The sequence below is a fragment of the Falco naumanni genome, chromosome 4, assembly GCF_017639655.2.
Source record: "Falco naumanni isolate bFalNau1 chromosome 4, bFalNau1.pat, whole genome shotgun sequence".
NCBI lineage: Eukaryota > Metazoa > Chordata > Aves > Falconiformes > Falconidae > Falco > Falco naumanni.
Window position 1 is genome coordinate 54525053 of NC_054057.1, and position 15051 is coordinate 54540103.

The window sequence follows — 15051 nt, forward strand, 5'->3', positions numbered from 1 at the left end:
GCTCTTCAGTTAGCACTGGTGGCTCTAGAAATATGTTTTCTTAGAGGCATCTTTTAATGTTTTTTCATAGCTCCCCACTAGAGAGAAAATCATTGCATTTCTTACCATGTAGCATTTCTCTGTCTGCTCTCAAAGTATGGTCAAGCTCATCAGACCAGTGGCATCAAGTTAAAGATGGATTAAGATATTACGAGACTGCTAGAACTGGGAGTAAAGCAGAGTAAAGCGTTTCTCTAATCCAGTCTAAACCCTATGATTTCTTCCTAGGAAGAGTGATACAGGACCTGGCCTGAGCACCCTGCTGCACTAGTTTCTTTCTGCATGGGGAAATCAACAAGAAATGAACTTTCTGAGACCATCAGAAAAAGCTCTGAATGGGATTCTCAGATGTTTATTTGCACCTTAAAGTAGCCAGAGTGGATATAATTAGAAGTAAGGCACAGACTTGCCTGTATCTTCTTCAAAACTGTTGTGGATCAATAGAAAAAATTACTTCATACAATTATTTTTTGTTCTTTGAATATTCTTTTAAAATACAGAACTTGAGGGGAAAAAATGGAAAACCAGAATTACTAGGCTAATATAAAATGTCTTGTTGAAAAACTGTCAAGGCAATTAATGGGCTGAAACTTTGCTTTAAAGGTTGGGGTTTTTAACAACTTCTGGATACTTCTTTTTAAGTTTGACCCACATTTGAAGAAAAATTCTGTTTTACCAAACCAGTATTTGAGGAAAAGCAAGTGATTTAGCTTCCTAAAATGCACCCATTGCCTTTTACTTCACCGATGAACACATAGGGTTTGCCAAGGATAAGTGAACAGAGGACTTTGATGTTCAGACAGAAAAAAAATAATTCCCTGCACACACACCCCTGGGTGCCACTGAGAAAGACAGAAAAGTGCTGCCAAGGACTTTCCAGCACGGCTGGTTTTGGAAACCTATAGGCAGCAGTTGCAAGCTTCCTAAATTATGTATGGGCACTACACGAACTGCTGCCTTCCCACTCATAGCAGATGAGACCTTCAGAGGTCAGCTGCTCAGAAACATCAACATATCATCGCTGAAAGGTGTCTGCACAGCTTCTTCGTAACGACCTGAAAAGGTGGAAATGCTGGGCCCTCCTAGTGCCTCAGTAACTTTAGTTTTTCCTAATGCTTAACATGAGTCTCTGTTCTGGCAGCCCAATTCCGTTTCTTTCCCTCCTGCCCACAAGGAATAGGGTGAGCTGTTCATCCCTTGCTGCTTAGAACATTTTTTTGCATCTCTGAAGGCTGTTACTGTCCCTCATCTGTAACTAAACAACTTCATTTAACCCCTCAAACCTTTCACAGGTGGTCCATGTTACTACTGGAGCACTCTGGACCGAATGAAGCGGTTGAGCTGAATCGGTACTTTTCCTGCAAGGAACTACATATCACCTATGCCACCATTTTGAAGCATCCCAACCGATAACTAATTCCATGATCCTCTAATATGCATTTGCCATAGCACCTACTCATATCTCCAAATTCTTTGCCGCAGCGCTGTTACCCATGCCAGCACTCCTTAGCCAGTGCTTTGTGCAGCTGATTGTTTCCACCCAGCTGGAACCAGGCACTTGTCTTCACTGAACTGCTGCATCCAATGCTTTTTTATAAATAAATAATCTCCAATAGCATCCCCTTTGCATCTCCTACAGGAACCAGGAACAAGTCCTGCCATAAACAGTGAGCAAAGACACGTTTAGAGTTTTCTTTTTTTTTTTTTTTTTTTTCTGTGCTATTCTATGCCAAAAGGACAGGAATTAACTGACATCAAAGCACCATCAATTCCTGAGAACTTACATTTCGTCCAGGCATTTTCTGCAGTTTGGGAGTGTGCAGGTAACTTTGACTCTGCCACAGGGTCACACATATGAAATCTGTGGTGGATGAATTTAATATTGAAGGAAGCAGGACTGAATGTGTTATTATTCAGGTTTGCAACACAGGTAGCTTGCACCTAACCCAGGGAGAGGCTTGGGTACATGTTACCCTGGAGTGAAACATCACTCGTGGGAGATGTTTCAGTAAAAGCTGCCATCCCACCTGCTTCGGTTCACCTGGAGAAATATTTCCCTGGAATTTCAGTCCCCAAGAGCTTCCTTAGTGCATTCCTGTACACAGAGATTAGGAGATAATATGCTGTTATTAGGGACACAGGGAGTACATAAGTGATTTGTAGTCTGATGGGCTTTTACTGTCTGAAAGAAAACATGTCTTAAAAAAAAAAAAAAACAACAAACAGATAAAATATAATCCTTGCAGAATGATGACAGTAATTTGGGATGAGTCACTTAGCCAGTTTAAATTTCAAAGGTAGCATAAATGAGGTGCCTGAATCCAAGTGTTCGTGCCTGTTGGCTGCTTTACTATCAAACCATTTCACTCACCTGAGCAGCAGGAGGCATGTTTCTACACTCACATCACGTGCTCCACTCAGTGGGAAGAAAAGCAAAACCTTCCCAATCTCAAAGACGCTGCTCACCATGATGTACCAGACTATGTAAATCATTTGGGGGCTTTCCATCTACGATCAGCTGCTATGAGGAACCCAGTGCTCTTCTGATTCCTGTACTCACAGTTCAAAAAGACCTTTTGCTCGCCCCTGCCTGCAACCCCCATGCTGAGCAGCACAGCTAGCACCCCGTCAGTTTTAAGTTCAAGACACCACTTCAGATGGATGGCAAGATTAGGGCCTGCGTGGAGTTTCCTTGGTGGTAGTACCTAGGGGACCAAATCATGAATCAGAGTCTTATTGTGGTAGATGATACCCAAACACAGATATTACAACTTAACACAGGCACAGTGCTTTAAAAGCCTGATATTTCACATGTAGGTGCTGAGGCAGTTAAACATGACCTCTAATGCATTACAAAAGGAACAGGAATGAAGTGTTGTGTTGCCACAGCAAACCATCCAGGTTTATGTAGAGATAATTTGATACACATAAATCTGCACACACTTTTCAAAAATGAAGTCAGTTCATATAATTCCTAATAAGACCAGCAGTATCATCCAACCAGAGCTCCCACCTGTTTAAAAAAAAATACAGAAAAAAAAAAAAAATACAAGTTAAGCCATGAAGATCAAGTCTGAATAATATGTATGCAACAAAATAGATTTGGAGTGTTATTTTTTCAGCACTGTTCTAAGTTATTTATTACAATAGGCAAAGTTTGTAGGGAGAAGGTAGCATCTTTGATAGCACTTTGAAACAGCAAACAGATTTCAGGCTCAAAAGCTCTTTGCCGGGCCAGGAATAGGCACACCAAACTTCAAAACTGAGGATAAGCCAAGAACAAAGGGTGGAATTTAACTAGGTTGTCTTAATCAGGGGGGAAAACAGTAAAAAAGTTTGGTACCTGTGGTATAGAAGAAAGGATTTTACAAAGTGAAAGGTGACATGGCAGTATCTTCTACTGGAAAGAGACAGACAGGGCGAGAGAAAGGAGGGAGTGAGAATTTATAGCTGAAGGCACATGGGTGGTTTTGCGGTGAAGTGAGTTGGAGTGGTGGTGAAAGGGAAGAATTATTACATGTCATAAATGTTTTTCTCTGTTGATGCTGTGACTTTTTCTTATCATGAGTAATGTCTTTTGATTGTCACCTTTGGAAAGTGTTTTGTAGCTTTCTTTTGAGGATCAAGACTGAGAGAGTGGAAATTGAGTGGTTGTGTTGTAAAAGTTGGTTGTCTACTAATAGCTGGGTGGGTTTGCCCTTTTGCTTTGGCTGTGAAACTTTTTGTCTGATTCATGGGGGTTGTTTCATCCATAAAATTTCTATGAGAACATTGGGTAGTCAGTGAAGTATATTACGTTTTGAGAGGAGCAGGCGTAGGATTGAGGGATGTTTTTAAGATTGGGAATATATTGACAATTTTCATGCACATTATTCAAGGAATAATCTGATTCTACTTGGTACATGTTCTGTGGTGGTGCAGTTTAAGGTTTGGGAAGCAAGAAACTGTAGAAAACTCAGAAAACTGTAAAAGTTGCATCATATTTTACTGTCTTTGTTGAAAATATTTGCCGGGCAAGCAGCCTCTTTACACTGTCAAGATGGGTATGGTTCACCTAAAAGCAGGTGTGGTGGCGTTGAAAACCTGACACCCTATTATATCTTTTTGGTACGTTTTGGATGACTGGTGGTTTTGTGTAGGTGGGTATGCTGGCTTGAACATTTTTATATAACATAGTTTTTTGGTTACCATTTTTATGCTGGCCATGGTTTGCTGGACTTTGATACTGCTAGAGGCACTGTTCAAGAAATAGTTTGATGGAGGACTGAAGTGTGCTACATATATCACAGAAACCAGTGAGGGAATCCAAGCTTTCAGCCCAAACTATAAAGATGCCATCTGTGTTTCTCAGGTAAAATGCTGGTTAAAGTTGGCTTCAAACTATGGTTTTTTAAACTTCTTAAGTATTGAATGATGAAGTAGTGCGAAGTCACTTTGGTGCCTGCTTCTGTTCATACAGGCTGGAGGGATGGTGCTGGAGAGGGCTATGAGCAAGATTAACTTGGCAATATATTTAGGCCAGCCTATAGGTTGGCCTCATTCTGACAGGTCCTCAGCAGAGGCTGTAGGCAAGCAGGACAGGCTGCGCTGCACTGAGGGTGCAATACCAGCGGGCATCCTTCATGGAATGCTAGCAACAAGGTAGTTTAAGCTGTACCTTCAACTTCAATTAGCTTTGAAGGTGAGAGATTTTGCTTTGGGCTGGAAGAAGGACTTATTTACCTAAAATATTCCCTATTTTGGACAGTAGTGACAACTGATCCAGAAAACTATTTTACCTCTTTCCACATAATTCGCTTTACTTACACCCTTGGCCTATCAAGCTTCAAAGCTTACTAAATATTTCCATGACTTTTCAAAGCAGTGCTGTCAGCTTCTGCTGCCACCTGGACCAAGATCCCCGAGCCCTGCCTGGCCACACAACATAGGAGGCAGCTGCAGGGCAGTGGCCTCCTCCCACCAGTGGTCCAGCCACTGCTAATGTTGCATCTCTTCTAATCACAGAGGCAGTTGTTTCTCCTGCTGCTCACTCTATCTGTCACTCCATCCAAGCGCCCCCAAGGTCCTGCAATGACTGCACTGGAAGATGTATAAGCTGTTAAAAAAACAATAACAATTTAATCTGAAGCCCACTACACATTGCTGCATGCAAGCCAAGGACACTGATTGAATATATCAAGAGGAGCCAGGGCCTGGATTTCTGACAGCCATGTAATGAATTGCTATTAACTATGCAGTCACCATTCACAGAAGAATTATAGAGCGGAGAAGGAAAAGCAAATGGAACATCTGACAGCAAAATAATTATTTAGATCCCACTGTCAGAGTGCTTAAGCAGACACGTAGTGGCTCAGTGAGGGAGATGCAAAGGGTGGGCAGGGGAGGCAAAGAAAGAAAGGGAAAACCAGGCTGATGTGGGGGGTAAGAGGCAGATGAGAGGCAGCACCCAGTCATCGGGTTTCTGTGGGAAAGGAGAGGGTGATGTGGTTTATTTGGGAAATGTGGGAGGCTCATGCCAGCGATGCACTGCTCCCTCCCTGCCAGAGCAGGTTTGTGCTCCCTGCCCACCATTAAGTGCAGCACCCACAGAGAGCCCTACAACATGCAGTGGGCTGGGAGAGCACCAGTTTGCAAACACAGCCAGCTCCTTCCCTGTACAAACCTCCACAGCTTTACTGCCTGCCTCCAGGGAGGGCTAAGCTTACTGGTACAGGCAGGGAAAGCCCTCTCATGCCTAAGGTCACCCTCCTGCACCAGCCCCTTTAAGCCCCCTGGGCTCAACAGCAGCATCCTGAGGCATCCAGGTGGGCATCAAAAGCCCAGTCCTGCAGCTAGCAGTGGTGATGTTCCACCCACCAACAGATGTGGGCTCAGAGTCTGTCCCTGAGCACTGGATTCACTGGTCTCAGTGCACAGCCACCAGCACCTGCCAAACCACAGAACAAACCAGCAGGACACAAAACTAAGGAGCAAAATCAACTTTAGAAATGGTGTAAGCCCAGAGTTGGAATGGCATGAAGTATCAGAAATTGTTTTAGAGAGTGGGGAAAATATAAGCAAATCAAGAATGTGGTACTGCAAAGAGAACAAAAACTTGGAAGTACAGAAACGTGCCAAAGCTTAAAAAGGCACAGGCAGAAAGTAACAGAATAAAAGCACAGAGAAGAATGCATTATAATAAAGAAAGAAACTCACTGGTAATATAATAGTGGACATGAGAGGAAAAAGAAAGGATAGCTGAATCTGGAAGAGAACCGCATGTAGGAAAAGAGAGAATCTGATTAACACACTGCTGCAAGTTTCCTTTGAAATGGGAAAGGAACAGACTGAATATTGCAAAAGATACAAATTACAGGGAGGCAAAAGGATACTGCAGAACACACGTCTGTGGAGGCTGAATCACAGACAAGAGCAAAACTGGACCAGGGAGGGGAAAAGGCAAAAATTATAGGCAAGGACAATAGGGTTTTGTGCTAAGTACTAAGCAGGAAATTACACACAAAGAATGCAATTCTAGGAAAAATAGCAGCTGTACAACACAATACAGTGATGAAACAATGCTTATAACAATGAAAAGTCACTTATGAGGAGAAATTGTGTCCACCAAAACAATGATGACAATAAAGGGATTAACAATATGGGAACAACTGAAGATGAAAATATTTGGATTAGAGAAAGGGTGACGATGGCACAGAAATCAGTGACAAGTCACAAGCTGACTTTCACAGTATTTCTTTGCATCTTGTATGGAAGAATTGCTTACAACGGATGCCTTTCCCTGCACCTCTAGGAAGGCAAAGATTTCTTTCAAGCTTGTTATTGTTATCATTTCTGTTATTGCTGGCATTATAGGAGGCCTAATGACCTCATCCATGGGTCACAGCTCCATCTGTACTATGCACAGTACAAACATTCAGGAAAAAATTATGATTTATGGCCCAGCAGAAGGAGCCTAAGACGATCAGCAGGAGAAGCAATAGGCTGGTAAATTCTCAAGTCACTCAGTGGTGAATTTCTTGGAAGTGCCACAGAAAAAAGTGGTCAGTGCAGCAAACTGGTCTGGACACCACATTAGTTAGGTCCAAGTTTAGCACAACCACTGGACTATTGGGTAAGTTATTTGCCTATTTATTTTTTGCACAGACTGACACTTACCAGTGAGCAAAGGACCCACGCAACCACTGATTGCAAAGAACTTGAGATTGCTGCTGAAGTGAAGCACCCCAAGTGAAGCACTCTCTCTCTTCCCTCTGCTTCTTCCAGGTCTCCTTTCATTGGACACTCCCCTTCCCTCCCCCTTAGAGCTATTTAACTACTCAGCAGGAACCAGCCACACCTGCACTTTCTCCACGTCAGCAAACCCACCGCCCCTGAAGCCAGCCCCCAGCTGTATATTGTTAATTAACCTGCCTTCATTCCTCTACAGTCAGCCTCGCATGCTAGAGCCTTATCACCCAAAGTCCAGAGACCAGGCAGCAAAGGGATTTACAAAATCTCTGATTACAGACAGGTGGCCTCTCAGATGTTCTCTTCTGGAAGGCACGGAGTACATCTCTGAGGAGCATCAGCAATCCTTGGAGGTCAACAGGAGCAGAAGGGAATGCTCTCCTCCTCACAGACTTAGTCCCAGACTGCAGTCAATCATCCCTATGACTGGCATGGTTCATCTGGCCTGTCAAGCTGCTTCTGGTTTTCAGGAAATTGTATCACTTCAACAAAAATGAAGAACAGAAGTCATGTCACATTGTTCCAGGGTTGGGTGTTGTGTTAGCATTATGTTTCATGCTATTGAGGATTTTCTCTGACAGCTTCCTTCATGTTGCTGGCTCCTATGCTCCTCTTAAATGTCTGGGAAAGGTCTTCACTTGCACTGCCAGACAGAGCCTTCAGTGACAGAAATACAGTAGTCTGCTATTAGTGCCAGTGTACTGCACTTACTGAGCTTTGAACTCAGACCCTGGCAACTTCCTTCCATCACCTCCACGACTGCAGCGAGGTGTCCAGATAAATCACTGTCTGTAGACTTCCAGACAGTGCACCGCACCCAGCCCCCAGCCAAAGAAGAGAAAGCAGTCCACATGCTGTGCTTTGGGCATGTTATCAGTCAGAAGACTTCCATGAGCGCTGAGTACATTTTATTTTCCTATGCAAACTGCTCGTTCTGCAAAGCCTCACACCTCCCGGGGGCTGCAGAGGTGACTGGGAGGACCATCAGCATCAGTGAAAGAAGCACAGGAAATATTCTCAACTGGGAAAACTCAGAGTCTTTTGGACTTGTTTAATTAGGTTTCCAGCATCATTTAAACATCCTGAATGCCCTCCCCTTCCCAAATAATAAGGAAACTGGATTAGTGTTTTGACCTAATTAACATACAGCATTGTTTAGACAAGAGCAATCTTGGTAAAAAGAATAACCCGATCTTAGCACAGGTTGAGGTCATGATGCTCAGAGAAAATGCTGTGAGTGCCAAGGCTAATTCTAAGGGAAAAGGTGAAATGTGAAGGAGGACCTTTAAGTGAATAGCAATCCAAGTTAAGCAGGTTTTAATGAAAGGGAAGAAATAGCTGTGTACTGCTGCTAGTGCACCAGCTTTTCAGCCAATAAAAGAGTTTGATGAATGTGTCTGTTCATTTCTTTATTAGTTTTGCACTTGACATCTGTGACCCAGATTCTCTGTATCAGGCAGTGGATTTAGCTGACTAAATGGAGATGTCTGTAGCTGAGCTAGTTACTGTAGGCTCCCTTTCAAGTCGATGGAGAACCAGTGAATAGGGACAGAGGTGGGGGGAAAAGCATCGTACTGAGAGAGACATCTAAAATAGGTCAGATGACCTCCACTCTTAAAACTGTCTTTTTCTATCCGTTGACAACAAAGAGTCCCATAGAGACAGATTTTCCTGATAAGTCTGAATGGGGAAAGTTATTTTGATTTCTGTGTGATTACACTTTGGTCTTACAAAGTCCTTTTTATTCACAAACCCTCTTTTTCTGGAGTCATCTTTAGCCATTAACTGAAATAATAAACGAAGGGGATAGGGTGCTGCAGTTCCTGACATAGACTCAAACGGGAAAGCAATCTCCCTGAGGCGTATTAGCGTAGCCCAGGAGTAGCCTGTGGTCTTTAGATGCAAAGGCCTGAAGATGTGGAAGCCATAGGGCAAAATTCTGCTTTCGAGCCATACAACCCCTTTCCTGCATTTGTGGACTCCAGACAAGCGTGTCCTTGTGGCCAAGGAAAGAAACCTGTCCATAACGAGTCTCAGCATCCAGTCTGTCTTCATAGGAACACCAAGCATCCATAGGTGTTAGTAAGCGTGAAAACCTAACGCCAGCCCTTCAAACTTTGGCATAATCCACATGACTTCTACACTTTATACCTCCTTGTGTATTCAGGTGCCTGCCTGTCTTATGGAGTACTAAACTGAGCTTTGTGCGTCTCAGCACTTGCCACTGCAGGTCCTGTAGAACAGATGCCATTCCCACACCTGGCTTGCCCAGGACTCACATTGTGGACACAAACCCACACTCAGCTGTGGAGCCCAGGCATGATGAGTTAAGCACATGTATATTCACGCAGTCTACACAAACGCTGCTGCATTCCGAAGCTTTAATTTTACCTCTCCCCTCTTGTTATTGTAGTAGACTTACTCCGTTTCCAGCTGTCCCCACAGAGGTTTCACTGCAGGGCTCTCAAGACCCTGTTACTTCATAGTTTGAGTTAGGTTAGGGCAGCCTTTCTGTATCACTTTCACAAGGACGTACGCTCTCGCGCTGTGTGCTGCAGGTAGGCAGGTGCACAGGTGCTGGCACACAGCCTTGACCACCACATAACACAGCTCTTCCACACCGCGAGGAAAATACTTGGCTCCTCAGTCAAAAACACGAGAGGAGCGATTACAGCATCTGTGCTAACACGGGCTGTAGGAGGCCATAAGCAGCACAGCTACACTGCAGACACTGCTGTTGCCCTTTACAGTCTTTATTTTTCTTTTTATTTGATTCATTCTATACCTCGGTGCACATGATGGTTTCTGCTTTGCATTCAGATTGCACAGAGCCAGCTATTGTTTTTGCAGAGATTTGTGCACCTTTCCCCGTTAGCCAGCTTTATGCTTCCAGTTGCCAAATCCCTGCTTGTCAAGGAGCCAGGCAGGCCACTTCAAAATCAACCATGGCAGCTTAAAAAGAAGTGCAGATTGCTAAGCAGTGTCCACAGGGCTGATTTGTTCCTTTGCCCATACCTCTGTTTGACATCCTCTGATATATGCTCCTTAGGTGGCTGCTTGGACTTTATGCCCAAGTTTCTTGTTTACAGAAGATCACAAGTGTCTGGACACAAACCTAGAGCAGATGTTCCCAGTGCTAACACTGGTTTTGGCCCAGTGGTCTAATTGTCTTTGCCCTGAACCTAATGCTAGGTGCACCAAGCCTTTTTAGCAGCTACTGTGTGCTCTGAAGTAGTCTCCAAAGCCATCCCTTGTTTTCCACTTTGGGAATGGTGAGACCCACAGGTGATTCAGGTTTCTCCATAGTGAGGTGTAACTTTTTTACCCCATACTTACTGTACAAACCAGACCTCTCCTCTAAAAGGTCTTCTCCCCTTCACCTTACAATTTTCTCCCCTTCACCTTACAATTTTGTCATCTATACATCCAAAAATGAGCAAAAGTATCAAAAGTAATTGTATTAGAGTATTAGGAAATGTGGATGTTAACGTAACAATTTTATCATGAGGCTTTGGAGATTATTTGACACAGTCTCAGTTAGCAAGTGCTGACACATGATTAGAGCAAAAAGCAAATAAAGCAAAATGCATCTGTTTCACATGAACTTATTTCCTAATTTTACAACAGGACTGTGTTAGGGACATAATGTCCCACATGAGAAGGAGAAATAGCAATGGAGTTCACAAGTCTGAAAACCAAAGTTTCCATCTAAGATGACGGAGACCAAAGCAAGATGTGCTTAAGAAATTGTATTGGCAGTTCTTCTAAAATACTCTCTATCCACTAGATGCCTTTGTGCTTATGGTGTTGCCAAGCAGAGCATGACAACTGGTTAACAAGGGAAACAGAGCTGGAACTCAAGCCCTGTGGAAGATTCTATTTTTTGGTGTTTGTAGCCTGAAATTGTTTATCTGAACATCTGCTTCATTAAGAGATATTGTGATGCTATTCACCACAGCAACAAAGAGCTATGGAAAGCACTTTCCCATCTCTCTTTTTTCCTACCCATGTTCCGTACTCCCCATCAAAACTTTTCCACTACAGATGTATGTCACAACACTTACTGCTGGCTCTCATTCTGCTCCCCCACAAACAATGGTAATATTGTGCTTCATGGGAGCATCTTGAAAAGCAGACCAGTGATTTCTGAGTGTTTCTGAAGTGACAATCTAAGCAATTTTACTGTTGTTTCTGTTGCTGTGAGAGACCTTATACTGGGAACCGGGGAATATCTGCAAGTAATCTGCAATTACCCAGATATTGTCAGTGCCCTGCTTGGAATCAAGTTGAAAGGGCTGAATTACAGACATGGGTTTGGAGTCCTGTGCTCCACTGACAAGCAGCTGCATGAGGGAGGCAGAATTTTAAGTTGTTGCTCAAGCAGGATTGGAAGCACTGCTTTCCCAATCTTTCCTCCTTCCTCAGCTTCTTTGATACTTCATAAGAAATGATGATGATTACTAGAAAAACCTGTATTACACATCCTCTTCTAAGAGGAGAACCTGTCCTCTTTATGCTACTCAGTTGTTATTCCATTCATTCTCCTTATTAATCTTGCTTACTGCTGATTTTGCCTTTGATTTTCTACTTTGTGACCTCCTGCTCCATCCTTATATAGAGAAAACTGGATAATGATTATGGTATTTTTAGGACAATACCAAGGATCGTCTGTCTCTACACACTGCTAGACTACTAATATTTTAATGTAATATCTAAAACAGTCAGAGTGGATTGTAACCAATGCTACCTTCCCAAGGAACAACACAATTGCTTAGGAAAGTGTTAAGATTACCCAACAGATGGGTGAACAGGGATGTGGGACCCTGCAGACCCAAACAAACATTAGAAACACCCCAAAATTAATTTTCCTGCCTTTGTACAGCACCTCGTACATCAAGAGCCTGGATTTATGACTACAGCTTCCAAGTGGTACAGCAGTGCAACCATTAATCCAGACAGAAATGTAGATTTCAGTGAACGTATTCACAGATATTTGCTTATCTTTAAGCAGACATGACTTGCTGGAGTAGGATGAGTGGGTGTTGCACCTTGCAGGCTGTTTTTTGGAAGTAAAGCGAGCCGTATCTTCAGCCAGCATGTGCTGGCAGCTGTTGCTTTAATAACACTTGGCACAAACACAGCCAGCCACCCTATGCTTTGACACAGCTTGTGCTGAGACCTACCAGTCATCCTCTGTCTTCTAGGCCAAAAATTACATAAGTGGTGTGTGGATGTAGCCCCAAAATGTCAAAACAGTGAGCAGCAAAGGTAGCAAAGACTCTGACATTAATAGAAACTGCTGCTATACAGTCATGGAGAAATGTTTGGATCAGGATTCAGTGATGCCTTAGTGAAGAATAAACATGAAGAAGCATCAGTTACTTCCCCATTCTTCTCCACATCCCTTTGCCATTGGGCAGAAACCTGCAACCGAGCAGAGGACAAAGTTTACCCAGCTGAATTTAATACAAACTTTTTATAACACTGAAAGCCAGATTCCCTTCTCATTTACCCTGAAAAACTCCCCTGACAGTGATGATGCCAGCTAGATTGCTACAGGTGAAAATCCATACTGAAAGAAGACCAAGCCCCAGCAAGTCTAAAAGAAATATATCAAAGGTATTCACACTCTAAACTTCAATTTCCCAGCATGACTCTTTGAGACCCAAAGCTTTTTATTTTACATGATTAATAGAAGTAACTGTCTAAATAATAGGTTTAGAATGTTTGCCTGGATCCCTGTTTCTCAACCTCCACTTTTCATGATCTGTGTGATGAGCAAGTTATAAGAAAGTATTCAGTGGAACATTGCTCTGAAGAAGAAAAGTCTCCAGTTGTGAAACAGTATTCCTAGTTCTTCTATCAATTAACATCCTAATAAACAAAATACTTGCTGCTTAAAACTGCTCATCAGAGAGCTAAGCTTTCTGGATTTTTCAATTGGATTTTTTAATGATAGTATCCACTCTCTTTTCTGCTGCTATTCTTTTCATTATAATATGAATGAAACTACGCAAATTGTTTGTCCCTCCATCACCACCTGCATGGTACATGAAAAAAGGAGGGTCAAGTGCAGAGCTTTGGACTTGCCTAGTGTCTCTGTAGTATCTCACAAAATCATCACTGGCTTCTTGTTGATCCCACCGATATCTCACCAACTTCAGTGCCCACTCCTGCACCAGAGCCAAAGGCAGCAGAACACAGAGCAGAGAGGAGAAATTAAGCCAAAGAGAGGATAGCCTAGGAAGCGCTTCCAAGCAAATAAGTCTCCTAATTTATGGGATATTCTGAGAAGAGGGGGGTCAAATGTAGATGTGGGCAGGATGAGAATGTACATAGGAAAGACATGTCTGTAGGAGTTATAATAAATAGTATCTTCTTCCTTCTGAAAGTTCCTCTTTTTGGAGCCCTGCTGGAGTAACTCCATGGGAAGAAACAGCCCATCAGCCCCTCCTGAATCTCACTATAAACTTTGTACTGGAATAAGGTCTTTATCCCGTGTTCCTGTGCCAAAAAGCCTGGTCTAGCAGGCACTCGGTGGAGCTTAGCAGTGTCTTTCCCATGTCAGGTGCAGCTGGAATGTGAGGTCCTACTGAGCAGAGGAGCCATGGTGCTGTGTTGCAGCCAAGAATGGCAAGGCTTTGTCCTCAGACTCCTTCTAGCTCACAACCTGCATGCATCGCTTCAAATCTTGCCTCCAACCGTATCACTCTTGCACATCACATTTTCACCACATGAGCTGGCAAACAAGAAAAACCTCTTTCAGAGCAATATGAAAGCCCTGTTGTGCCATCTAGTAGGAGGAAGATTCACTTAACAGAGTGCGGAAACCTGTAAAGTCTGTTGCAGAGGCCAGTGGAGGGATCACAACCAGTCCCCTGGAAACACACTGTGTTCACCACACAGCAGCCACTGCCGAAGCCGGAAAGAGCCAAGCCGGGGCTCTTCCCGAGGCTGCTGCTCACAGGCAGGAGCCAGCCTCTGGATGGTGCAGCACTAGAGGGCTGAGGAAGAGAAGACAGGTCCATGCTGGTCGAGTGGCTATCTGGCTGGGCTCCAACCAGTGTGGCCATTTTCAATGCAAAGCACCCTGAACCAGCAAGACAGCTTTGCATGTGCACAGGCATCTGAACTCCCTGTCCAAGGTCATCAAGCATTTCATGTGGATCTGTCTCTGAGGAGGTCCTTTTCTGGGACCTTGCTGTCCCCATAGCGAATGGCACATAGCCAGTACATACATCTCAGTGCTACAAGTGTGTCTGAGCTTTAAAACTCTGCCTGAGTGGCTGTAGGTAAATATTGATGTTCCTAGACCATTATTTTTCCAAAAGGAACTACATGAAATTAGGCATCTTTATAAAGTCCTAGGCTTTTTTTTTTTCTTTTCTCAGTCCCTCAGTATCCATGGGAGATCCTGGGCATTGGCACTTGGAAATCCAGGCACTTACTTTGGTTCTTGGATGTGTATTTAGGAGTTTAAGTTACAAAAAAGTTCACCATAGTCTCCTAAATTGATTACAGCAATAAGCACTAAAGGCTGTGAAAAATATCAGCTTTGAAAAAGAGGAGCAGGTACTTTACTGCTTAAAAGCACCCCCTGGAAGTGCTTGAGATATGTGGAAGCTGTTCTTTTGTTTCATGTTGACAAACAAGCAAACAAAAACAAACAGTGAAGTAGGAAAACCTGAGCATTCCATTCATAACCCTCAACCCGAGGCTGCCTGAAGGACTGCCTGTCAGAAAGACTTGGTTTCTGCTCTTTTTTCCTCAACCCTCATTCTTGGA